The sequence below is a fragment of the Sturnira hondurensis genome, unplaced genomic scaffold (assembly GCF_014824575.4).
Source record: "Sturnira hondurensis isolate 20B ecotype Veracruz unplaced genomic scaffold, ASM1482457v3 Scaffold0004152, whole genome shotgun sequence".
NCBI classification, from domain to species: domain Eukaryota; kingdom Metazoa; phylum Chordata; class Mammalia; order Chiroptera; family Phyllostomidae; genus Sturnira; species Sturnira hondurensis.
The window spans coordinates 4,174,323-4,199,530 of NW_028076783.1; the positions used below are offsets into that span (position 1 = coordinate 4,174,323).

At 42.9% G+C, this 25,208-nt stretch overlaps 1 protein-coding gene across 2 annotated transcripts in view; it reads right to left on the minus strand.

The window, feature by feature from the left end:
- GRIA1 (glutamate ionotropic receptor AMPA type subunit 1) overlaps positions 1–25,208 on the minus strand; it is a 273,984-nt gene that overhangs the window by 182,460 nt on the left and 66,316 nt on the right. The window lies entirely within an intron of this gene.

Consider the following 25,208-nt stretch of genomic DNA (forward strand, 5'->3'; position numbering starts at 1 on the left):
TCTTCTCTGAGTTCTGGGGAAAAAAACCAGGCCGTGGTTTGGACAGTGCAAGGGATACAGCCTCTTGCTACGAAAGAGCCAGCTTGTAAAATCGTCTTCCCTCAGCTCTTTATGCCTCACTGCCAGACTCCTCCCAGCCCCTTCTGGATGTCACAAGCTTTGACAACATACCTGCCTTCCTTCTGAGTAAGAAAAACTAAGGTGGGTCAAAAGAATAAAGTCCTAGATGTTTTTGTCCTTTTAAACTAGTGATTTGCTTTTCTTTCCCTCACAGTAATGGAGATAGCCACCTCTTTTTCTGCCTGGTGACTTTGAAGCAAGCTTTCCTAGTACTTCTGTCTTGTAGATGCATCCTTGCTTAAGCCTCTGCTTTTATGTTGCAATCACAAAAGATTGTTCTACTTTCTTAGTTTGTACTTAATAATCTGGCCTACTTTCTGCCCTGCCTGGAACTCTTGTTTCGGGTTCCTGACTTTACGCAGTCTCGGGCTCTTTAAATGCTTTCCTTGCTTCCTCCAATAATAGTATGCTTTCCAAACTCATCTGATTCCCTGTGAGCTCACTGTTCCTTCCTTTCTTCATTCATTTCTATTGAATGCCCTTTTTTGTATGAGATAGTAAGCTGGACTCTAAGAATTCAGCAGTGAAGAAAAGAGATACTACCTATGTTTTCCTAGTCCGGTGGGAAAGGTATACATGGATAAATAGTTATTTCATATGTGTGATGTAAATGTGTGCAGAAGAATTTGGGGTACCTATAAATGAGGACCTAACCTCATTGGGATGGTGAGTGTTGGTCAGGACTGGTGCATGGTGCTCAATGCGATACCTAGAGCACCTGCCAAGATGTCCAGTGACAAATTCATGCTCAACAAACATTGGTCATTTCTTTGATGAATGTCCTTGGAATAGTACTGAAAAGTTAAAGGTGGTCTACATGTTAAAGTCATTATTATCATGCCCAAAGGAAAGGCAGAAATCATCAAGAAAAAAATTTCTGATATAAAATTAGGCCTAAATTGTACTGGGGGAAGATTATGGGAAGGGTCCTGTGTAGACAAGAAAGATCTAGCTGACTTCTCTACTTACCCCTTTGCCCTCTTCAAATTTATTCTGAAAAACAGTTTCAAAACATGTATCTCTGCAATGGCTCTTGAATAACTAGGACTGGGTCAGGATGTAACTAAATCTTTTGACACCCAGTTCAACAGCCATAAAATAGCAACCCACGTGGCAGTGCTGCCAATTAACACAATAATGCCCCGTTCAAAGGTACGAAGCTCAGACCTTTTCACACTTTCACAAATATTCTTCTCAACTTTGAAAGAGTGAAGAAAAAAAAAATAAAACTGAAAAGGGTGTTCTTCTAACAAGTACTGTACACACCCTGAATGGGAAAAAGCATTTATGAACAGGGAACTGAAAATAAAATTTAGAAACTTGCAAATAGAGGTTTACTGTTTATACAGTAATTTGGTATAGATAAGAGTTCTCAAGAGGCAAAATAAGAGTGCTCTTTCTTGTTTGACAAAAGAAAAACATCCTAGAAAATATGGATTTGAGTAAGTTTCTTTAAAATTACCATTTCTACAAAGGTTTTTATTGGAAAATCAGAAAAGTAGGCCAGTAGGAATAGGGTCTGTAAAGCGCTGAAGAAAAAACACACGGATACACGAAAATATCAACACACACACCCACTTACATTTGTATCTCAGTGCCATGTTGAGGTTGGTGATTTCAGCAGTTCCGCTGTGACACTGTCAGGGCGTTGGAGGGCTTTATCAATCTCTACCTCTCCAGTCCATCCAACCTTGAAAACCTCTTTACAACATCAGAATTTTTCTTTTACCTGGGAGTTGTGGTTTTCATAATTGCAGTTCTCCACAATTCTGATTTCTTCCTTTATGTTTTGCAGACTTGGTATAAAGAAGTTTGCCCATAATGTCATATTTTCTTGAAGCCTTTTACTATTACCTACTAATTTAGTTTTCTCAAACTCACATAATTGATGGGCCCTGTTTAAGGAAACTCTTCTTCTAGACCCACAATGTTGACAAATTATTGTTATTATAAGGATACTTAAGAATGTACAAATATTAAAGCAGGGATCCACTCTGCATGTAGCTCTCTTCCAACTATAAAGCCCAAGAAAATTTACACATGAGATGCAAAACACAATTATATAACCCATATATTTTTGAATCACCAGTATTAATTTAATGTGACAAACAATGGCATTTGCCGACTCCAAAATACTAGTTGTGACTCCCCCGTGGACCTGTCGTCTCTCAGATTCTGTGAGTTCAGCAAGCCTGAACTACTGTGTACTGTGTGAAGAGACAGTTTCCTCACTAGTGTTTTCCCTCTTTTCCATAGGGCAAGTGCATCAGTGTGACAGCCTTTGCCCTCATCGCTTTCCTGTGTGTCATTGCTGTGCTAAGGTCATGGTGAACGCAGACACCAGCAAGGGCTGGTGGCAGTCCTCAGTTAGGAGATGGTCATTCCAAGACATGCTTCTTATTTGTTATGGTGATCAAAATAAAAATGCCAAACTAAATAAACAAATGACTTTAGCCTGAGAAGCTGCCAATAATTATAATTATGCTCCTTTAACATTATGTTTATGCCCAATGCTGTAGATTCAGCAAAGCAAATATGGGAACTATTTTGTCTAGTTTTTAAAATGAAGACTCTTCAAAATACCTTTAATTAAAATGAAAGGTACCCCTCAGAGGCTTTGAAAAGTACAAATTAATTCACATTTGAAGGGGGGTATAAGCTCCTTTGGGCACTGCCAATTGAGTGATTTGGAATCGATACATCTCACAAAATAGATGTTTTTCCTCTTTTTTTTCTGGAGGAATTACATATAATGCTTTCAATGTCTATACCATCTTCTTTCCTGGCAATACAAAGTACTTCATACACCTCATATTAATGGTATTAACATACTCATGAGACTAAATCGATGGTAGGCAACATGTTTCCAGCTTATAAATAAATGAACAAGCTCAAAGATGGAGATAAGAGATACTTTGATTAGCTTCCTTCTTTTATTCCCTTCACTTAGAGGACTATAAAAGTTGGCACTTTTTTCTTTCAATTCTTTATTTGTTTATTTTTATTTTAAAATATTTTATTTACTTATTTTTTTAGAGAGAGAGAAAGGAAAGGAGTAAGAGTGGGAGAGAAGCATCAACATGTGGTTGCCTCTCATGTGTCCCCTACTGGGGACCTGGCCTGCAACTCAGGCATGTGCCCTGACTGGGAATTGAATTGGTGACCCTTTGCTTCACAGGCCTGTGCTCAGTCCACTGACCCACACCAGCCACCAAGGTGTTTATTTGTTTATTTTTCACCCAAGGAATGTGCATCAAGAGCCACCTCCCCTGCATTGTACTAGGTGTTATGAAGGTAGAACCACCGATACAGGGTCTGATGCCTGACCTTGCAGAGCTGACAATGAAAGAGTATAAACAGGAAAACATGCACACGGAAGCTGAAATACAACTTTAAAATGTAATTTATTACAAATAGAAATATTTTAAAATCTGTTCTAGGAATTGTGATGAGGAAGCCAGCATAGAAGGCTGGTGGTCACGGGGGACTTGGTGCAGGGACGGTGGAGATTCAGGATGCAGATACTGGTGTGAGGGGGTCATATTTTGTGTAGACGTGGAAGAAGCTGCTCTAGGCAAGAGAAATAGCACATAAATTGATGGGGAGACATTAGACAAGAAGAGGCGGGAGACAGGGAATGGACCATATGGTGTAGGGGGTTAGTATTAAATTAGAATTTTCTGAATGCCATAGATTATGCCCCAGGCTTTATGTACTTATCTGACTTAATCCTTAACACTTTGACCTAATTTTAAAGCAACAAAAATGCGGGTTTAGCAAGATTAGGTAATCTGTCCTGGGTCACAAAGGTAGAAGGTGGAAGAAACAAGATTCACATTGGCTGTTTGACTTCAAAGGCTCTGCTCTCCAATGTTGTGTGGTAGGATTTCTCAGCAGTGGAAGATGACAGCTAAAAGATTCCTTAGTGCTGGATCACAGAAATCCTTGATGGTGCTGGGTTCATGCTTTACAATGTAGGGAGTGAAAAACAACGGATGATTTTTGGAGTAGAGAAGTAACAGGATAAAAACAAAGATGCTTTAGAAGAGGAATTTGGCAGTGGGGGCATAGGATGAGCCAGAAGGGGAGACAGAGGGAGTATAAAAATCGATTCCTTCAGGTGTCTAGACATGGAGGTTACCATTGCTTCCCAGTTTTTCACATAGCTCCCCCACATTTCTCCAGCCTTGTCTCATTCCACCTCCCTCTTTGTTCTGTGCCTCCACCCAAACCAGCCTACTTTTACCATGCTGGTAGGAGTTATGCTCCCTTCCACCAAAGAATATTTGTATATGTTGTTCCAACTGGCAGAACTGATTTTTCCCTTTTTTAGATACCTTCACCTCTCCCGCTCATCCTTCAGATTTTTGTTTAAATGTAACTTCACTTGGAAAGTATTTCCTGGCGTTCCTACTTCAGTCAAATGCCCTGCTGAGGCCCTCACAGCATCGTGCCCCCTCTGCTTTGTAACATCTGTCACAGGAACAATTATCTACTTATCCATGTGATTTTTTTTAAAGATTTTATTTATTTATTTATCTTTAGAGGGGAAGGAGAGAGGGAGAGAAACATCAATGTATGGTTGCCTTTTGTGCGTCCCCTGCTGGGAGTTGGCCTGCAGGGAACTGGACTACAACCCAGGCATGTGCCCTGACTGGGAATCGAACCGCGATCCTCTGGTTCGCTATCCATGTGATTTTTGATTACCTGCTGATTGCCTCCACTAGGATATATGCTCCTTGAGGGCAGAAGTCGTTCTGCTTTTGCTTGCCATTGCATTCCTAGAACCCCCTGGACTGCCAGTCATGCCACAGGCACTTGACATTTGTTGTGAGCGAGTGGATGAATGAATGGACACCCTGGACCAGAGTGGTAGCAGGAGTGAACGAAAGATATGATGCAAGAGTTCACGAAAGGATGCGATGACTGATTTGGAGTTGGAAGGGAGTGAAGCCCAGGCAGGGGATGCCAGGTTTTAGGCAGTTGTCATTGATGGCTCTATGGTTTTCCAAGCCAGGTTACTAGAAAAGCCAAATGACCTGTAACAACACATGTTGTAGTTACTATCTTCTTAGGTCAGTAGCTACCTGAAATTTTGATGTGAGAGACCAAGAATCTGCACAGAATGGCGAGCAGTTAAGCCCAGAGCAAAACAAGCCCTTATTCAGGAGTAGGGTATGAGGGCAGCAGTGAAGAGAAGTCCTTGGGTAGAAGTGTACCTCAAGTGGATTATCAGTTTCCAGTGAGTAGAAATAGCCAGTCGACCCTCAGGCCATTGCAATAATGCTTCATGGTTTTCTTTACATTTGACTGAAGTGTGATTCCTATTCCTGATCCAAGGGAATTTCATGGTGTCAATTGCCCCAAGTAGAAAGTAACTCAGAATGGTGGGAAATGTACTCTGATGGTATCCTCCAAGGCCTCGATCAAATATTACCTTTGTCACATGGCCCTGCCCAACCACCATGACGCTGCCACTCTTCCCAAGAAGCATTAGATCTCTCACTCACCCTGTCCTTCAGTGTACGTGATATACGTCTCTGTCAAGGTCATTATATTCCTCTTGCTCAAGTGTTCTTTTCTTCTCTAACTATGGGCTCTTTCAGAGTAGGAACTTCATCCGATCCATAAAGTCTGGGATTTAGAGCAGAGGCTCTGGAGACAGTTTGCCTGGCTTCAAACCTTGGTTCTCCCGTGGACTTGCTTGGGCAAGTTACTTAATCTCTCTCCACATTTTAGTTTCCTCATTTGACAAATGAGGGTAATACAGTACCTACCTAACTACTAAACGGAGTTACTATGAAGGTTCTCATTCATTCATTCTTCATTCATTCATAATTCACCTATCGGTTATTTATTAAGTAGCTATTATATTCCTGACCTAGTTCTAGGTGCTAGAAAAACAATCATAAACAAAATGGAAAAGGTCCTTCCTCTATTGGAATTTACGTTGCATGGGAAGGTAAAAGCATTACAAGTAAACAAACACTATAACACTGTAATTTCAGATAGTAAAACTGGGCCAGAGCTGGCTTATACTGGCTCACAAGAGTGGACTGTGTGTGTATCTCTTCACAGCTTTGCATTCAGTGACATCACATTGATAACTTGAATTACTGAATCGACCACAGTGGAGATATTTATACTTTGGAAATTGGAAAATGCTACCAACCAGCAACCCCTCACCTCTGCCCCACTACATCCTGGCAGTAAGCATTTATTAACACATTACTGGGTAGGAAGGCATGAATGCAGGTTGATTAAAAGGTAATGACTAAGGGAGTGTAATTCATTGCCAGGGAATCTCTAAAAAAGTGAAGTTTGTGCTGAAGCCTAAAGTATTAGTCCAGAAGTGATGAAGGGGAAAGTCATCTGGAAAGAGTAAGCTAGGAAGAGTGGGCAGCTAATTCAAAAGGCCTAAAAAGGCAATAAGCTTGGTGTATTTTCCAGGAACAATAACAATAAAACCCACAGAGGGTGGAGCCTAAGGAATGAGGGAAGAATGAAATGAAGTGAGTACGTCACAGCAGAAAGGTAGGTCAGAGCAGGGTCACATAAAGCCTTGTACACAAAGTACCTGCATTTATTCTAAGTGTAGTCAGAGGCCTGTCAGAGGGTTTTCAGCAGAGGGACTATTTAAAGGACTTCACATGTACCCAACAATGGGAAATGCTCAATGAATGGTACCTACTTGTATTAATCCCTGGCATTATACATTATCTGGCACATAGGAGGTACCCAGTCAAAGTTTGTTGAGTCATAAATAAATGTATGGTCACGAAGAAGCCCCTTTCCCTCTCTGAGCCTCTGTTGCCTCATCAGAAAGATGAATACTCTGTAAAAGATGGTCTCCCAGGCCCATTCTGTTCCCTGAGCTCTCTGCAGTGTTACTATGGATGGCAGAGTGGTTTTTCTAACCCAATGTGGCAGACAACGTGGCAGGCTGAACAGCCAGCATCCTCAGACAAAAACGCACTGGTACTTCAGAGTCACTGTTCTCCAGAACATGGCATTCCTGCCTCATACAATGGCATAAAGCACAACAGGCTTCATTTCAGTTCTTACGTTAAGAAAGGGGAGGGAGGGGGGAAGGAGAGAGAGAAAAAATATGCACTCACTAACGAGGCCATAAATATTGATGTCTTCCTCAGGCCCCCCTAGAGCTCTATCATTTTGGCAACTGGCTGATTAATAATAGATTAAACACTTTAGATTTGCTTACTCTAGGATCCATGACTAGAAATGCATCTGCTGTGAGGAAAGGGACTAAGATGGGCATCCACAGATCACGCAGGCCTCCAGCATAAAAATACAGTGGGAGGGGATGCAAATTGGGCATGACGACCAATATTTCCCCTGAGTGATATCTCAAATGCTGTGTGCAAAACTTAGGATGTCTTTCCAGATGTCCTTTTCTCAAGAACCCACCCACATGATAACCTGAGTGAGGGGGCTGTGCTAACACAACCCATCTGGTAGTGTTCTGAGTAAGCAACAGGTGAGGAAGGAAGTCTTCACACATCTCATCTAAGTACCAGCCAGGGACCACGGGAGTTTGGATGAACACAGGCACAACTGGGAGGAAATGGAATGTGTGTCCATGGCTGCAGCGATGGACCGCCTGGCTCTACGACCTTAGCCTCTGGGATGTAGACAGGTGCTGGGACCACATGATCCCCTGATGTCCCATAAGATACTGCTGGAGAAGTAAATGGCTCCTGGGGCAGACATGGGCCACTGGAAATGCCTAGTTAAATCTGGTCCTTGTGGACCAGTGAGAACATCTCCAGGTCTGAATGCCAAAAGGCAGTTTGGTACATTTGGAAGCCTGGTTTCCTACTCGTAAACCATCACTGAGTCTCTGTGGGTCCCTGAACTTGGCCTCTCTGGACCCCACTTTCCCATCTGTTCAGGGAGGGGATAGGCAAGAGCAGTGTTTCTCAATGAGAATCATTGGTGGATCCTTGAAAAAATACATATGTTCAGTTCTTTGTCATGGGTTAGATTGTATCCGCCCAAACATAGGTTCATGTCCCAACCCCCAGGATCTCAGAGAGTGAGCATCTGTGGGAATAGGGTCATTGCAGGTGTCATTAGTGAGGATGAGGTCAATGGAAGCGGGGTGAGCCCTGAGCCCATTGTGTCCGGTGTTTTTATAAGAAGAGAAGACACACAGACACATGAAGGGAAACACTGTGTGATGAAGGAGACTGAGGATGAAGGAAGGGTGGCAGCTGCGAGCCCGTGGAAGGCAAGGATTAACGGCGACTCCCAGAGGCTTGGGAAGAGGCAAGGAAGGATTCTTTCTCATTTACCACTTTAGAAGGACCATGGCCTACTGACACTTTAATTTCAGCCCTGTAGCCTCCAGAACTGAGAGACGATAAATTTTTTTTTTTGTTTTAAGCCGCCCTGTTTATGGTGCTTAGTTATAGCAGCCATAGAAAACAAATACAACTCATTTATAAACTTACCAAATAACAAATTCAGGGTAAAGGCCTAGAAACTCATAGTTACCAGAAGCTCCCTAGAGAAATTTGGTGCAAATATTGTGGTTTAGAAATAGAAAATTAAGCATCTTCCAACTCTGGAATTCTTTGATTCATGTGGAAATCTGAGTCTACCTTCCCGCACCAGAGAGCCATCATGGGAAACAATGAACTTAGGAAAGAGATACTTTGGTGATAAGAAGGGAACTTTTCCTATATTTCATGGTGGGGCAATGGAGACATGCTGAGAGAGGAAAAGAAGCAACGTCCTGAAGGTGGTGGCGAGTCCAACAGTCTATCCCCTCTGTAGGCTCACCTCACACCCCCCAAACCCGAGCTACTCAAAGGAGTAGTTGATGAGAGCTGCCAGTAGGTGAAGCACTCTTTGGAGTTCTCGCCAGAAACATGCCTGCACGTTCACAGAGCTCCAGACGCCTTGATCCCCATTTGCTGACTTCCCAGGGGTTCATGGACATCCCAGCAAGAACCCCTGGCTAGTATCACTTGACAAAGCCCCGTGATGGCCCAAAGGTGTTAACCTAAAACCTTCAGAGGGAAACAGGAAGGCGAACAATAGCTGCTTCTCTGTGGTCCTAACGTCTCCCTCTGAAAAAGGAGGGGCTTCATTCAACCACCTAGCAGGTGTTCCCTGGGCATCACTTGGTGCTAAGGCACCATTGTTCTTACCTGTTCTTATCTCCCAAATCCAGATAAGTAGGAGTAGGGTATGAGGGTCTCTACTCTGATGACACTAACGTTCTCGTGAGACCATAAATATCTGAGTGAGTATGTGCCAGGGAAGAGAATTCAGCCTGCCTTGTCGTGGGGACAAACCATGCTATAGAAGTAGATTCACAATAGGAAGGTCAGGGAAGTACTGCCTGAAGAGACTTGTGAGCCAGGCTGAGCCCCAGTGATGCGAAGCAGCCAACCAGGAGAAATGTGGGGGGAGACTGGCACAGACAGGAAGAGCTTTAGGTCCCCAACGCAGGAGAAAGCTGGGCGAGCTTGAGGTGCAGAGAGAAGGCCAGTGTGGCTGGAGCACAGTGAGTGGGCGGAGGTGTGTTGAGGTGAGGTCAGAGAGGCCAGCAAAGGTCAGAGCAGGCCTGCCACCCAGGTCATGGGAGGTGTCTGACTTTTATCCTGAGCAGTGTAGGAGCCATGAGAGGATCTTTAAATAGCAGAACGAGGTGATCTGATTTCTATTTTAAGAGGAGGGGGGACTTTCTAAGGTTTTCCAATGTGGATTTTCTAGAAGGAAATATCCTCCCACCATGGGCGTCAGTGTGGACAGAACGTCAGTGGAACCAAAGCCAATACTGTTCTGCAGGGGCATGCCATGATTTCTCACAGATGTGCCCCAGGCAGAAAAGGAGAGAGTGCAAAGCTGTCTATGTGGCAAACTTCGAAATGGGCTGCTGCCCGGCTTCCTTGTGAAATGCGTTGACTGCCATTGTTATTTTTAAAGGGTTATCTGTTGAAACACTTTTAGGCAAAACCTGTCATAAACTCACACTAGATCTCAGCTGCAGCCCCATTAGAATGTTGACACTTGCAGCATCAAAGCCAGTGACGTCCTACCAAGCGGCACTGTCAAGCAACCAGGAAACCGCTCTGAATACAGATAGCAGCAGGAACCTAGGAGGTGGAGAGCTTTTCTCACCCCTCTATTCTCCTGTCTCGGAATCCAAATTTCAGCTTCTAATGAAATGTCACAGCCTGAACTAACTTCTCTGTCGCTGACCCCTCTTGCCTTGAAATTGGCACCAGCGTGTAATATTAATGAGACGAGCATCCTGCATCTAAATGGCAGATTACAAAAAATACAAAGTGTATTCTCATCTATTAGCCTATTGGAACCTCAGGTCTATTTGAAGAAGTGGGCTAGGTGGGTATTTTTAGTGATTTCATCCACAAAGTAACCTGATCCCCAGCCAGCACTTGACCTTGGTCAAAGGGCTCCCACCCGGGCCTCAGATTCCCACCCCAGTATTCATGCACATACCATTGAACTTGGTTGCCTCTAAGCTAGATCATTTTTTAGGCTCATTTTGGATAAGATAATGTATATAGCTGCTCAGTTGTATAGAAGATCAATGAAATTAGCATAGCAGTCTAAAGATGGGCTTTGTGGGTCAGTATGTTTGGTTTGAGGACCGGCTGTGTGGTCTTAGGCCAGGCCATAACTTTCCCTCTGTTGCAGGTAACTCCTCTGCTGAGTGTGGAAACTAATATAGTAGATCCCTGAATAACATTGTTTCATTCCACGTCGATTCGTTATAACACTGTGAAATGCTGTAGGAACTTAATTCTTGTTTAGATCAATTAGCCTGTGGCAAGATTGGTTTTGTTATGTTGTTTTGCCACAGTTCCAAGAACCTATTCGTGACCTCAAGGGAGGACTTACTGTAGTTTCTACTTTGTTCAGTTGTTGCAGGGGGTAGGTGAGCTAAACAACCTCCTCTTTTACTACTGAATTACCATTTCTGAGGATGGAGATGAAGTGATGAGAGCAGCAAGCACTAGCACGTAGTGCACACTTACTGTGTGCTGGGTCCTGTGCCTACAGTTTCACGTGTGCTATTCATATCTGGCTTCACGAAGGCTATGCCAGATGGGTCCTCAGTGCCCAGCTACTTGGGGGCCTATTAACCTTTTCAACATTGGAGATAATGTTCCAAGGCAGATGAAAGGAAGTTCTCTGACTTTTTTAGTTATTGGAGGTGAAGGTAGGAGTGTAGAAGGATTTGTCTTTAGGAAAATCTTAGAAGATTAATTTTTTAAAAAATAGGGTGTCCATATCTGGAAATAAGGAGACAAAATAATCCATGGGTCACAATATAAGAGCCTTTTTATTACAAATAATTGAACAGTATAATCAAAACAGCCACATATATCCCATCCAGTCCACACATGGTAGAATTAAAGAAGGAACTCCAAAATTCACCTTGTCCAAATCCCTGAAGGAAGGGCAGGACAGGTCCTGGGCAAATGGGTCAGACCCAAGGTCACAGAGACTTCCTTTCCATCCAAAGGAGAAAATCTCGCTTAACTACAGAGCTCTGGACCTAGGACTGGTCCCCCTCTGGCAATGTATTTAACGGAGGACTGCCTTGATTTCTTCTGATATTTTCTTTTCACTGAAGCCCCTGGCTGTGTGGGGGGTTGAAAGGCAGGAACTTCAGCCTATGCTTGGGCAGCAAAGGTCACCTGCCCTTGTGGGTTCTTACTTGTGGCCCTCAGTCTCTCTGTGTGCAACACGGGGGAGGAAAGCTGGACTGCATGGATCAAATGTTCTTCACAGTCTTGGAATGTTCCAGCTCTTATTTATTTAATCTGGGATTCAGGATCCCAGTTTTCTTTCCCAATGCCCCCAGGGGCATGGAGGGGTCTTGACACAGTGTGCTGGCACGAGATTTGGGAGCAGGGTTTCACCTCCTCCCTCCCTCACAGTATGACCTTGAGGCAAACTGCTTAAGCACTTTGTGGCTGTTTCCCCAATTAAAATACTCCTACTCTACATCTGTGCATGAGTGTGAGCTAAATTAAAACAATAGATGGAAAAAATACTCCGAGAAAAGTAGCAAAGGGCTATATATACACGCATGTGTATCTATATCTACACGCATTACCAGTAATTTGTTATTCTTACTGTCGTTATCATCAGTATTGTGCTTCACTGTCAGTAATGGCGGGCCCATGACTAATGCGGACAAGCTTCCATCTGCTGCAGGAGAGAGGTGAGGAAGTGCCTAGGTCTAGGCCAAGACTTGCTGACTTGACTCTCAGTCTGCCCATCATATTCTCTGGATATTTTTCTTAGGGTTAATTAGCACACTTGAGTCTGGTTGATTTGGGCTAAATATAGGGAGTAAGTTGGTACCATGGAAGAAAGACACCAAACCCAAACTAATAAACAAATGAACAAAAATAACAAGTAATTTAATTGAGATGGGGTTTTCAAAGCATTTTGTGCCTAATTATCTTATCTGTTCCTGTAAAGGAGGCAGGGCTTTGGGGAAGTGATGATTGTTGATAAAACCTTACCTGTGCATGACACTTGATAGCTTCCACACATGTTCACATTATTGTTGAACAATTCAGTTCAATTAAATATTCATCAGGTGCTACTTGGAGCCACATCCTGTGATAAACATAACTTGGCTCTCTTGAAAGAATGTGGAATTATGAGCCATAGCCCATTTTCAGGGGCGGAAAGGGAGACACTGAGTGACTGAGTGCCTGGGCCAAAGTTGGATTCTTGGAGCAGAGGCTTGGTCACATGCTGCTTCTACTTGGAACCTTCCAGTGGTTTCTCATGAACTTAAAAAAATTCAAATTTTTTCCATGGCCTGACAGATTCTGCCTGATCTGGTTGTTGCTCTCTCTTCCCAATCCAATCTTCTAACTTCCCCCTCACTGAAAATACTCCAGCTACCTGGTCCCGCAAGCTCCTCACACTCCACCAGCTCCTCACACTCTGCCAGCAGGCTTTTTCCTATCTCATGGCCATTGCACAAATTGTTCCCTCTGACTGGGATATTCTAATCCCACTTATTTTTTCTTTTTCTTTTTTTGTAGAGCTAGTACCATCTCAATCTTTAAAACTGCGTTTAAAGATAACCTCTCAGAGAGGGTCTTTGACAGACCACACTATTTAAGCAATGCTTTTATGTTCTCTCAGCATGTTGCTTTTTTCTTCACAGCATTTATGTCTTACAATTATTGTATCTATCTATCTATCTATCATCTATCTATCTATCTATCTATCTATCTATCTATCATCTGTTTTCTAAGGTCTGTGAAGTCAGACGTCCCTCTTACGTACTACTGTGCTCCCAAAGACCAGCAAAGGCTGCAACAAAGTAGGGACTCAATATATAGTGAATGAATGACTGAAGTTTATAAGCTTTGGACACAGGTCTCGAACCCAGGTCTCCTGCCGTCTAGTTTCTGGTCCTTTCCTTTATTCTAGATGGTCTTCCTGCAACCCCAAGCATGGATACACTCAACTTCATGCCTTGGTATGGGAATGGGCAAGGATTCTGTTATTCTCAAATGAGGTAGGAACTCTAAACACACTTTCGCACAGAGTGTAAAAGGGGACAGTCTCTTGCACAAACAGCCTTGGTGGTTGAGGATTGGTTCAGGGGAAATTTACTAGCTTTCCCATATCACAGAATTACAGCAGACAGGCTTAGTGCCCACCCCCATTAGACAGGGTCCGGAACAGCCCAGAGGTAGATGACTGACTGCACGACATGCCTGTTTTCCGGGCTCTGGGATCTCTGCTGAATCTGAGATCATTGAGGGAAAATGACAAAATGGGACAGCTGCTCAGAAGAGTTCCCAACTCACTAGATCCCCCCCTTTCTTCCATCCATTTATCCATTCAATATTTACTGAGAACTTATTATGGACCAGGCAACCTGGCCAACTATTAGTGACCTCTCCAAAGCTCACACAGCCTAAATTACTGCGTGGGCTTGCCATGAGGGCCAAAGGTAACAACATCAAGGAAGCCCTTTACAAACTTCAAAGGCCAAAGCATACAGAAAGGATTACGATTACTAGCAGTACAGTTTAGCAAGGGAGGAAGGGAACATGCTATAATTAAAGGCTAAGCCTGCTCATTTCGAGGATTATAAGTAAAGCTCAAGAGTCTTGACTTTTTAAATAATTAATATATTTTAACAAAAAATACAATAAAGGAAAAAAAGTTTCATGGTGTGACTTGTTTCAATAAATAGTTCCCACTCCTCCCCAGGGAAACAGTTCAGGAAATTAAAATAGAAACAACATTATTTAAAACGTAAGTAAAGAGCCCAAAGCATTAGAACAATCAGAAACTGTCTCTGGACATTTGTGAGGGAAATTGCCCCTACTTTCTCACTGCCTGTCCCTTTCTCATCTCCTTCCTCTTTATGCAAATCCAACCTATTGTCTAAGGCTCTGCTGCTTCCCAGTCCTAGGGAAGCATTTCCTAATCTTCCCAGAGTAGTTGCATTTCTTCTTCTCTCTAAATTCTCATGCTGTATATAAACAAAATCCTAGAAAGTCATACTTAAGACCACACCTCTTGGTTTTCTTGTTGTGTTTTCTCATTAAGTCAAGTTAACTTTGCTCAACAGATATTATCATCATCATCCCTATTTTAAAGATAGGACAACTGAGGCTCACAGCATTTGAAGGGAGCACCACAAATAGGTGACTAGCATGTGGTGGAAGTAGGATTAGTAACTAGGTCTTCAGGCTCCTCGTCCAGTTCTCAGTGCAGCAACTTTTTGTATCTGAATCACCGGGTTGGCTTGATTTGTATTGGGCGCAGTGGCTGGGTCTCTGGATGGAAATAATTCTCTCTTAGATGCTGTACACAAGGTCCTACAAAGCTTTCCAAGTTCAACACTCCTTTGTCTAATTGTCAGCGTAAGTTGGCTGGTAGCCCTCATGCCCAAGGAGAATCCTAAATTCATTTCTGACATTATACTACAAAGGACCAGAAAACGAAGTGCCCCTATACTTCTCTTGGGGAAGGTCAGGGAATCCTTGGCCCCAAGTCATGGGAAGGGCCACAGGAAGCTTCATGACACCATATTGAAGTTCTAGTCCAGTTACAAGTTCCAGTTCTACTCCCAGTTCTGACTTCTAGTCCCAGATCTGCTAAGACTCGTGGGTGACTCTGGGATAGCCTTGAACCCTCTTTAAGCCTCAGTTTATTATTTGGATCACCACAGATTTAGGAAGTTAATTTAAGTCCCTTCTATATTGATGTTCAGGGACCTTTCTTAGCCTTCAAGATTTCTCAGACTCTCAAGGGGTAAATCTCCACAGTCTTAAGTGCTAGATTGTGGGTCTTTTAAGTTCCCTACCCTTATGTGGGTCCTAAAAATGGTAAACAGCATTACTAACCAGACTGTGCGCAAGTTCTTATTCATTTACCTAAAAAAGAACATTGGACTTGACTTCTTGATAAGGATGGAAAATCAGGCCATAAAGATTTAAGGCCTGGCTGAAGCTTGCATGGCTCTTTTGCTGGTACTTGGGGTAGAAGGTAGGGGATAGATCTCCAGGTAAGTCAGAATTTCCCTTTTTCTCCTTCTTCCTTCTTCCTTCTTCCTTCTTCCTTCTTCCTTCCTTCCTTCTTCTTCCTCTTCCTGTTCTCCTCCTCTTCATCCCCCCTCTTCCTCTTCTTCTTCCTCTTCTTTTTCTCCTTTTCCTCCTCCTATTTCTTCTTCCTCCTTCTTTTCTCCTTCTTCCTCAACAGTTCTCTCTTCCTCTCTCTGTCACCTTGACTTCTAAGGGAGCTCTACTCTACCTGTAGCACTACTGAGCTGAGGAAGATGCCCAAGTGACTACCCCAGGATTAAATGGAGTCTCCTTGTGATTTAGGAGCCTGAGATCACCAGCTCTAAACCAACAGGAATTCTCTACTTAATGTGAATCGGTTTTCGTGAGTCTGTTTCCCTTTCAGTTTGTCAGGCCTGCATGAGCTCTCTCTCTCTGTGTTCAGTAGTGTTTCAGTGTTTTACAGGTAGGAATATCATAGCCTGGCAAGCCTGAAGGAATCCTAGGGGTTGTCTAGACCAAGCGCTGCATTGTACCAATAGGAAAACTGAGGCCAGGTAGAGGAAGAGATTTATTTAAGGTCACCTAGCTAGAAAAATTGGAACCCAAGTCTCCTCTCTCACTCCTATCTTTATTACATTTCTCCTATATCACAGTTCGTTTGCCTTCAACAAAGCTTTTGTTTAATAAAATTGTTTCCCTTTTCTTTCCACCATTAGATAACCAATCACACACTTCAGGGTTTCCATTCACAACAGTATATTGAAACTTCAGTTAATCAGAGGTCAGGTCACAAGACTCTTACTTTCAATTATTTCTCTGGTTAGCCTTAAGGGGAAATAAATAATTTCTCTTCTTCCTTCCCTCCCTTCTGTTTTTCACACACATTTAAGATGTAGAAATTAAGATTGCTTCATATTTCAGTTAAAAAGAGGCCTCCACTGAACCCATTTTCCTGGAAAGAGATGCTGGTTATTAAAAGAAAAAGCCCTTACCTGTTTCCTTGGACACCTAAGTTCAATTACAGGCCACTGAACTTTTTTTCCTTCACAAGTGACAAGGTATTTATTTTATTATTATTGAAGATAACGAAAGAAACAACCACAAGCTAGAATTTATGTGTCACAGTTTACCAAGGATAGTCTCCCTCTCTCCACGTGATGAGGTGAAGCAGGTACTAGAGTAACATCCTTCCTGCTGATCAATGAAGCTCAAAGAGATGAAGCAACTTTCCCAGAGTCATCAAGCTACCAAAATAACAATGCCGAAACCCAAATGGAAGACTCCTCTTCTCAAATCCCAGTGTTTTCATCACTTCTCTGTGCATCACTTCTTTTTTAAATCCTCACCGAGAGTATGTTTATTGATTTCGGAGAGATCAGAAGGGAGAGAAAGAGAAACACCGATGGGTTGGTTGCCTCCCGTACATGCACCGACTGGAGACTGAGCCCACAGTGTTCTGGTGTCTGGGACGACACCGAACAACTGAGCCACCTGGCCAGGGACACATCACTTTTTCTTGAATGTTTTTATTTTAAGGCAGCTTGTACTTAATGAGAACTCTTGTTCTTGAAGGAAAAGACCTGGGTTTTAGGCCACTTGCCAATTTTGTGACCTCTTTCCGTAATCACCCAGGTTGTCCCTTGGGTGCTCCTGTTACAGACAGGAAGGTCAGATGGGGACGTGCATCGTCACAGTAATAGTAATTCTCATGTTATATTGTCACATGCATTACTCATCTGTCTCTCCTATTACAGCTCTAGTCCCCGAGTGCCCAAACTGGTGGCTGCAACAGAGATTGGCACTTAGAAAGTCTTCAAAGTGTGTTTACTAAGTGAAGAAAGAGCACAGTCGAATCCTCTCAGTTGACATGAGACACGACTTGCCTAAAATCCCACAGGAAGCTGATGGCAGAGCTGGAACTGTATCCTGTTTCCAGATGCTTTTCTGTGCATTTTCGTGCACAAAGAAGATGATGATATTATTAAAACTGATGACTGTGGCCAAAATGTATCAGAGGCTGACTAAATGTGGGTTATTGAGTGTCGTCCTTATACGCCCACCGTGGTTGAGCGTTCAATCCCCAGTCAGAGCACATACGGGAGTCAACCAATGAGTATACAACTAAGTGGAACAGCAAATTGATATTTCTCTCTGTCTCTCTCCCTTTTCCTCCTCTGCAATTTTTTTTTGTTTAATAAAAAATTGAACAAAAAAAGAAGAAAAGTCAGTCCTGGGACAAGGCCAGAAAGGCCTCTTCCTGTATAAATAAGACACCCATTCCTGGCATTCTCAACAATAGATGTCCTGGCCAAGAAAGCACGGATGAGGAGATGTGCTCATTAGCGGTTAACTGCAGACCTCGTAGGTCTCCTTTATTTGAGCTGTCACTCAAAGTGGCCTTATTTTTTCCCAGTTCTCTTATGAACATCTCCTGCTGATGCTTATTTGTTTATCTGAAAGGCCAGGCTCTCTGGGATGGGCTCATTAAGAAGACATTCCCTTTCACAGGGGCTCCAGAGAATGGCAGGGACACAATATCTCCCTCATGCCTCCCTCTTGCCATGCCAACACTGCGATAGAAGGCGCTCAGCCTAGAGCCAACCAAAACCCAAGTCAGCACAGAATGTGCTCTGTTGGATCCCAGCTGTGAAGAAGAATAAACATCTTCAAAGCCCTGACCACCCTCTCACCTTCACCATGCAGCAATCCCCTAACCTTTGCATCCCACAGTGATGATCCCTCCTTCTTTTGATTTACTCAGCATCACAAAGTTGAGCAACAGAGTAAGGTGGCCATAGGCATTTCCAGTCAGGAGGGACCGTAGAAATGATGGATACTGCGCATGACAACACCCGGGCATTTGTGCCAGCAACTCCCTGACGTTCCAACCATGGCAGACAGCTTTAATCATTTGGGGCACACTCTTTGCAGAGTGCTTTTAAAAAAAAGCATTCTGGAAAGAAGAGAAAACTTACCTAAATGGTAAAGGAACTTGTCCAATCAGGATAAATGGCATAGCAGGTGCTGGAGAAGAAGCCTCCTATTTGCCAATTCAGTGCTCTCTCCACTGCTCTATCTCTCTTGATGGTATACTCTTTGGGGGTTTTATATAAATAAGGCCTAGAATCAGCAGGAAATTTTCAGCTTTCTGAGGGTACAACTGGGCCATCTGTTAATTTCCTGGGTACTTGCCAGGTGTGTATTATACATGCTTCTTCGTTGACAGGAAAAGTGAGTAGACTCCAGACTCCAAATGTATGAAGAAGACACTTAGAAATTTCCACAAGGATTTATAGAAACCACCTTAGAGTAAGCAATCACATATTACTCCAACCATTCTCTGGATAAAATACATCAGAAAACCATTAAGGCCCCTAGAATATTTTAAGGGCTTTCTTGGGCTTCATTCAAGGACAATCAGTCATGGGAAGTCCAAAAGACTCTTATATGAGTTCGTTTCTCACCTATAATGTCAGCTTCTCAATTTTTCTCCCAAAGTAGCCCAAAATCAGAGGAGATAATGACAAAGGTGGCCTCCAGGGATCTGTGACAGAGCTCCGAGCAACCCACAGGAAGTAAGACATTGCTTTGAAATATGTTTTATCTTGAAAATTCACGTGGGTTTGGGTGATACTGCAAATATAGCAATATTTATTTTAATGAAAAATAGTTTTCTACTAAGTTTTTAAGTTAATGTGATACTCTCAGGAGGAGTAAGTACCATGTTTATTTCAGGGCTTCATATGCTCCTTAGCCCTGAGAAGCATATGAAGTCCAGTGAACAAATCTGGCCACTACCTGTTTGTGTATGGCCCATGTATTCAGAATGGGTTTAATTCTTTAAAATGATTGAAAAAAATAAAAAGAGGACTATTTAGTGACGCGTGGAAATTATATGAAATTCTAATTTTAAGTGTCTATAACATGAATGATGTTTTGTTGGAAGGTATTTGTTGGTGCATTGTCTATGGTGACTTCCATGCTACAACAGTTGTGACAGAGACAAAGCTTAAAATACTTACTATCTGGCCCTTTACAGAAAGGAGTAGATCCCACCTCTGTCACTGGCCACCCCACGACTCTGTGCCCCCATCACAGAAGAATGCACTATGTAAATCAGTGGTTCTCAACTGGAGATATTCTTTGATTGTCACCTATGGGCGGAGCTGGCTACTACTGGCATCATACAGTGAGCAGAGGCCAGGGATGCTGCTGAACTCCCTTCAGTGGTCAGGATAGTGCCCTACCCGCCAGAGACTTATCCAGTCCAAAGTGTCGAGGTTGGGAAACCCTGCTATGAACCATTTACTGTTGAAGGCTGGTGCACCACTCCATCCTTCATTTCTTTTCTCATCTCAATTAAACACAAATGGATTCTTGATATTAGTAAATCGGAAGGAATTACTCATTGAGGCCTGAGACAAGAACACTTCATAAATATTTATGAGGGATGAAGTGGACTTCTCATTTTATATGACCAGTAATTATTAATAAGTATATAATACTACTAATAATAATTAAATTTAATGAAGCATTTACTTAGGTGCCAGGTACTGGGTCAAGTATATGATACTTTTCTTCTCCGTTAGTCATCCTTCAGCCTTGTGAAGTAGGCACTGTTATGGTCCTCATTGCACAGAGGAGGAAATAAAGGCCCAGAAAATTTAAGTTGTGAAAGGTCACAAAACTATCAAATTAGAGAGCAGTGATTAGTACCTAAGTGGGCTGGAACCATAAATTTAGTTGTTTACCATCACACCATGAACTTCCTCGAATCCTCGTTGCTTTTTCATTCCCCTGCTTTAATGTGTACAAAATAATTTAATTTGTCCTGCATCTGCAGCGTGACGCACAAGGAAATAATCGCCTCCCCAAAAGCCTGGCCTTTGAGACACTGTCCTTAGTACAGATGTCCTTGGCGATAAAACTGTTTTGTGAATTTAAATGCATTGAGCCAGTTAGAAGCTGGTAGGTCAGCAAGACTCTTTGATAACGGAATGATCCACGTTCAGGAGGGTTTTTTATTGGAAATACATGAGCTTGTTGACTCACTGAGATATTAGAACATATTAACATCCAAATAGGTTTTTTATTTTTCTCCCAGATAAAATCAGAATTGAACAACCATTACTAAAGGATGAACTTGGAGAAGAAAGCAGATAGGTGTAAAAAGCAATGAATCTCAAAGACAGAGGATACTGCTCCCAATTTTGGTAAACTTGGCTGAGAACAAAAATGGCAACTATATTTCTTTGCCACAATGAACCAATGTGGATTGTCTGATAGGCTGTTGGTTGGGTAAGAGTGTCAACTCCAGAAGATCATTTGGATTCAGATCCCAACTTTGTCTACTTTTAATAACCAGAAAAGCTATACTGAACTTGTTAACTAAATATTAGGCCTGGGCTCATAAAATCCAAACTCTAGTCCCAGTCCTGGGATGAAGTCATTTTTGGTGATTTTGAACTCCTTGGATCACTTTTCTGGCCTCTGTTTTCTCTGTTGTAGAAAAGGGTTGGTGGCACTTTTCCTCTCCATCTTTTGTTTATGGGGTTTAAAGGAGCTGATGTAAACAAGAGGGGACCCAAATAAACTGGAATTTATTTATTAAAAGTTGTGTGTTCATTCTTACATGTTTAAACTTCAGCCACCTTCAAAGTACTCTCCATTTGATGCAATATCCTATTGAGATTTTTTTACTGGTCAAAACAGTTTTTGAACTTGTCGGTTTTTATGCCTTGTAGGACTTTTGTCATTTTGTTTGTTTGTTTCACCGATGTAGATTGGCAAAATGTTTCCCTTTGAGGACTTTTTTCATCTGGAGAAACAAAAAAAAGTTGCTTGGGGCAAGATTGGGTGACTAGGGAGGGTGGGGTATGAAGGCCATGCTGGTTTTGGTCAAAACTGCTGAACACTTAGCACAGTGTGGGCAGGTGTGCTCATAAATCACCCATCATAACATGGGCAAACACATTGGAAGAGTCTTCAAGAAAAAAATCACTGAAGCCTAACTCAACCTCTCACAACAACGCCAGCTGGTGTGCTGATATAGGTGGGTTCCTAGAGCGCTCACCTATCAGGGAAAGCCTGTACTACAAGGGACCCACCTTCTAGCAGATAATTCTGGCTTTTTTGGCATCCCCCTTATACATAGAAAAGGTGGTTAGTATTGTTAGTACTAATGTCTACCCACAAGAATCTTTACAGTCATGAATAGGAAAATAAACCATATGCAAAAAGCTGATAATGTACTGAACCAAGTGGCCAGCAGATTCTGTTGCCAACAAAGAAGAAAGTACTGAGCAAACACAAAAAATGTAACAAAATAGAGAATTAGGGCCAATGTTATTAGTGCTGTGTATCTCAGCTGCCCCAAGCTCACCTGGAGCAATTCAGCTGGGGCTCTGTGCTGGACACAGCTTCATAGAAGCAGCTGGCCTGGAGGGCCAAGCAGGGAGGTGGGAAGTGATACCTGTTGTTCTGACACCTGGAGCTTGAAATAAAGATTCACGGTTTTTATTTGGCCTGTGATTCTGGACTGCATCCTATGCTTACCTCCTGGCTGGTTCGAGGCTGCCTATCCATGTTTGGTTTTATAAGCAATGCTGTTTATGTAATTGCTGAACCTTAGTGTAGACCCTTAGAAGAAATAAATTAGTAGGGGTGATGTGCTTGCAAACCTGGATATTACTCCATAACTTCCTCAGATTTAGAAGCAAAATATTTTCTGATTACCTATGTGGGTTTAGTGCCTTGCCAGATGCTGGAGGTGAGAAAGAGATAAAGACATGGCCTCTCTCCTCCGTGAGCTCACAGTCTAGTTGTGAGATGCATGCTTTTCCCTGAAATTAGAATGCAATTAATCAGGTGTGCAGGCAAGAAGTGCCGTAGGACCTCCGAACAAGAGGAGGCAACAGTGACCTCAGTAGATCTGACATTCACGATGAAAGTGAGATTTCAGCAGAGCTCTGAAAGCAGTGGAAAAGGTAGGAAAGGGAATTTCTGAGTCTGAACAAATATATGGACATTAAAACATATGTGCAACAGATTCTCCGAGAAAAAGTGTTTTGGGGCTTGAATATAAAGGCCTGCAAATCTAGAATTGGAGTATGAATTTTATTTTGAAGGCAAGAAATAGCCAGGAAAGCTTGAGAGTCAGAGAGCTTTAGGCAAATGGGAGGGCAAGAAGTGGGATGGGGAGATAAGCTTTAATACAGCTGCAGGAGTTCACGCACAGAGTACAGAGGGCCAAGCCTGGGTGGTGGCTGTAAGAATGGAAGGAAAAGGATGCGTGTCATAATTAAGGAAAACTCCATAGGACTTCATGACAGAAGACTCATTGGAAGCCAAAGAAAGAAAGGAACCAAGATGATGGTATAGTAGGAATTTAATGATGATGGTATCAGTAGTCTGTTGACTGAGTAAAATACCATCAAAAACCATCTGAACACTCAACTGCTGCTGGTGATAATTCGATAAACTAGGTCACTACTTCTCAAGCTTTTACATGGATACAAATTACCCAGGGGCCTTGTCAAAGTACAGATTTCAGTTGGGTGAGTTTGAGGTGGGGCCTGAGATTCTGCATTTCTGACAAGGTCTCGGGTGATGCTGACACTACTTGTCTGTGAACCGGGCTTTCATTAGCAACAGGGCATGGTGTTCCTTCTTTGATTTTCAGTCCAAATGTCAGCAACTAAATTAGGACTTCTTAAATAAGGTGTATTGAGGAAAGGTCAGTTACATTAATGGTCAACAGCGATCTGCAAATCAGTTAATGAAGACTGCTCCTTCAGCAGCCCTATTTGATGGAGGGACAGTGGGCCAGGAGTCAGAAGGCCTGGATGTGAGTTTGAGCTCTGTCACTGTTTGTTTGTGGGTCCTGGAGCCTGAAAGGATGGGACGAGAACCCAAACTGCTTGGTTCCTATATTTGAGAGTGCCCGCTAAATACTGAATATTTTTGTCTTCCCAAAAATTATATCTCGAAACCTGTCTCCAATGTGACTCTATGTGGAAGTGGTGGTTTGGGGAAATGGTTAGATCATGAATATAAAGACTTCATAAGTGGGATTAGTGCCCTTATAAAATATACCCCAGAAAGCTAGCTCCCTTTCCTTTTCTGCTGAGTGAGGACACGGTAAGAACCCAGCCCTCTATGGACCAGGAAGCTTACCCTCCCCAGACAACCAGTCTGCCAGTGTCTTGATCTTGGACTTTGTAGCCTTCAGAACTTTGAGAAATAAATGTTTGTGTTTTTAAGCCACTTGGCTTATGATATTTTTGTTACAGCAACTCTAATGGCCTAAGACAGAAATCGGTACTGAGCAGTGGGGGGTATGGCTGTGACAAATATCTGGAAGTGTGACTTTGGGACTGGGCGATGGCTGGAGGCTGGAAGATTGAGGTAAATGCTAGAAAAAGCCTATACTGCTGTGAATGGACCTTGTAAAGATGATTCTGGTGAGAAATCAGAAAGAAAAGATGAGGGCTGTCGAGGAAGTCTCAGTTTTCTTGGAGAAAGGCCTAGTCACCCTGAGCAGGCGGTTGGTAGGAGTTCAGACAGTGAAGCGCACTCTGATGTGGCCTCAGACAGAACGAGGACGTAAGGGACCTGCTCCTGGGAGCTAGAGAGGAGGTGAAACTCGCTACAAACTAGTGAAGAATTTGGTTAAATTGTGTTCGTGTTTCAGACTTTTGTGAAAGGTAGAACTTGCCAGCAATGAAATTGGGTATTTAGCTGAAGCAATTTCTGAGCAAAGTGTTGAAGGTGAGGCTTGGCTCCTCCTGATTGCTTATAGTGAAATGTGAAAGGAGAAAAATGACTTTATGAGAGGAAATTGTTCAGGAAAACCCCCCAAAAACCTAGAGCTTAAGGGTTTGGAAAATTCTTAGCCTACCCATTTTGCCAAGAAAATGAAAACACTAAGGGTGTGGCCAAAAGTCAGTTTGATAAGGAGATTCATTCTGTCAGCATGATCAGCCAAGCAACAGAATTGAGGAATTCTCTAAGATAATGGCAGAATGTCACCCAAGAGGATTCAGAAATACCAGGGCTGCCACTCCCTTCACAGGTTCCCAGTGAGGGGCCTGGTGGCGGGCAGTGGGGCTTCTGATTGAGTTCAGGGGACTAGGATGGTCTCCATCGCTACTCCCCACCCCCATGCCCTAGTGCATCAGGGTTGGGGTCCCTGCAGAGAGCTATGGCCAGGTTCCCTCCCCCTAGATTTCAAAGGATGGGGATCTCTGGCAGAGTCAGAGGCTCAGGAGCCTAACCTGGGAGAACTGTGGGCATAGAACCCTGGCCCAGGAGAGCTGGAATCTGAGCTGAGAACTGCTGCAGGGCCATCCCACAGAGCCCTGGGGTAACATGGTCTCCCCAGTGGGCCAGAAGGTAGATTACTGATACAAAGAGGATTATTCTGGAGCCTTAAAATTTAGTGTTACTTGTCCCATCAGGTTTGGCCCTTTCTTGGGACCTGTTACTCTTTTCCTTTCCAACGTTTCCCCTTTGAAATAGGAATGTCTGTCC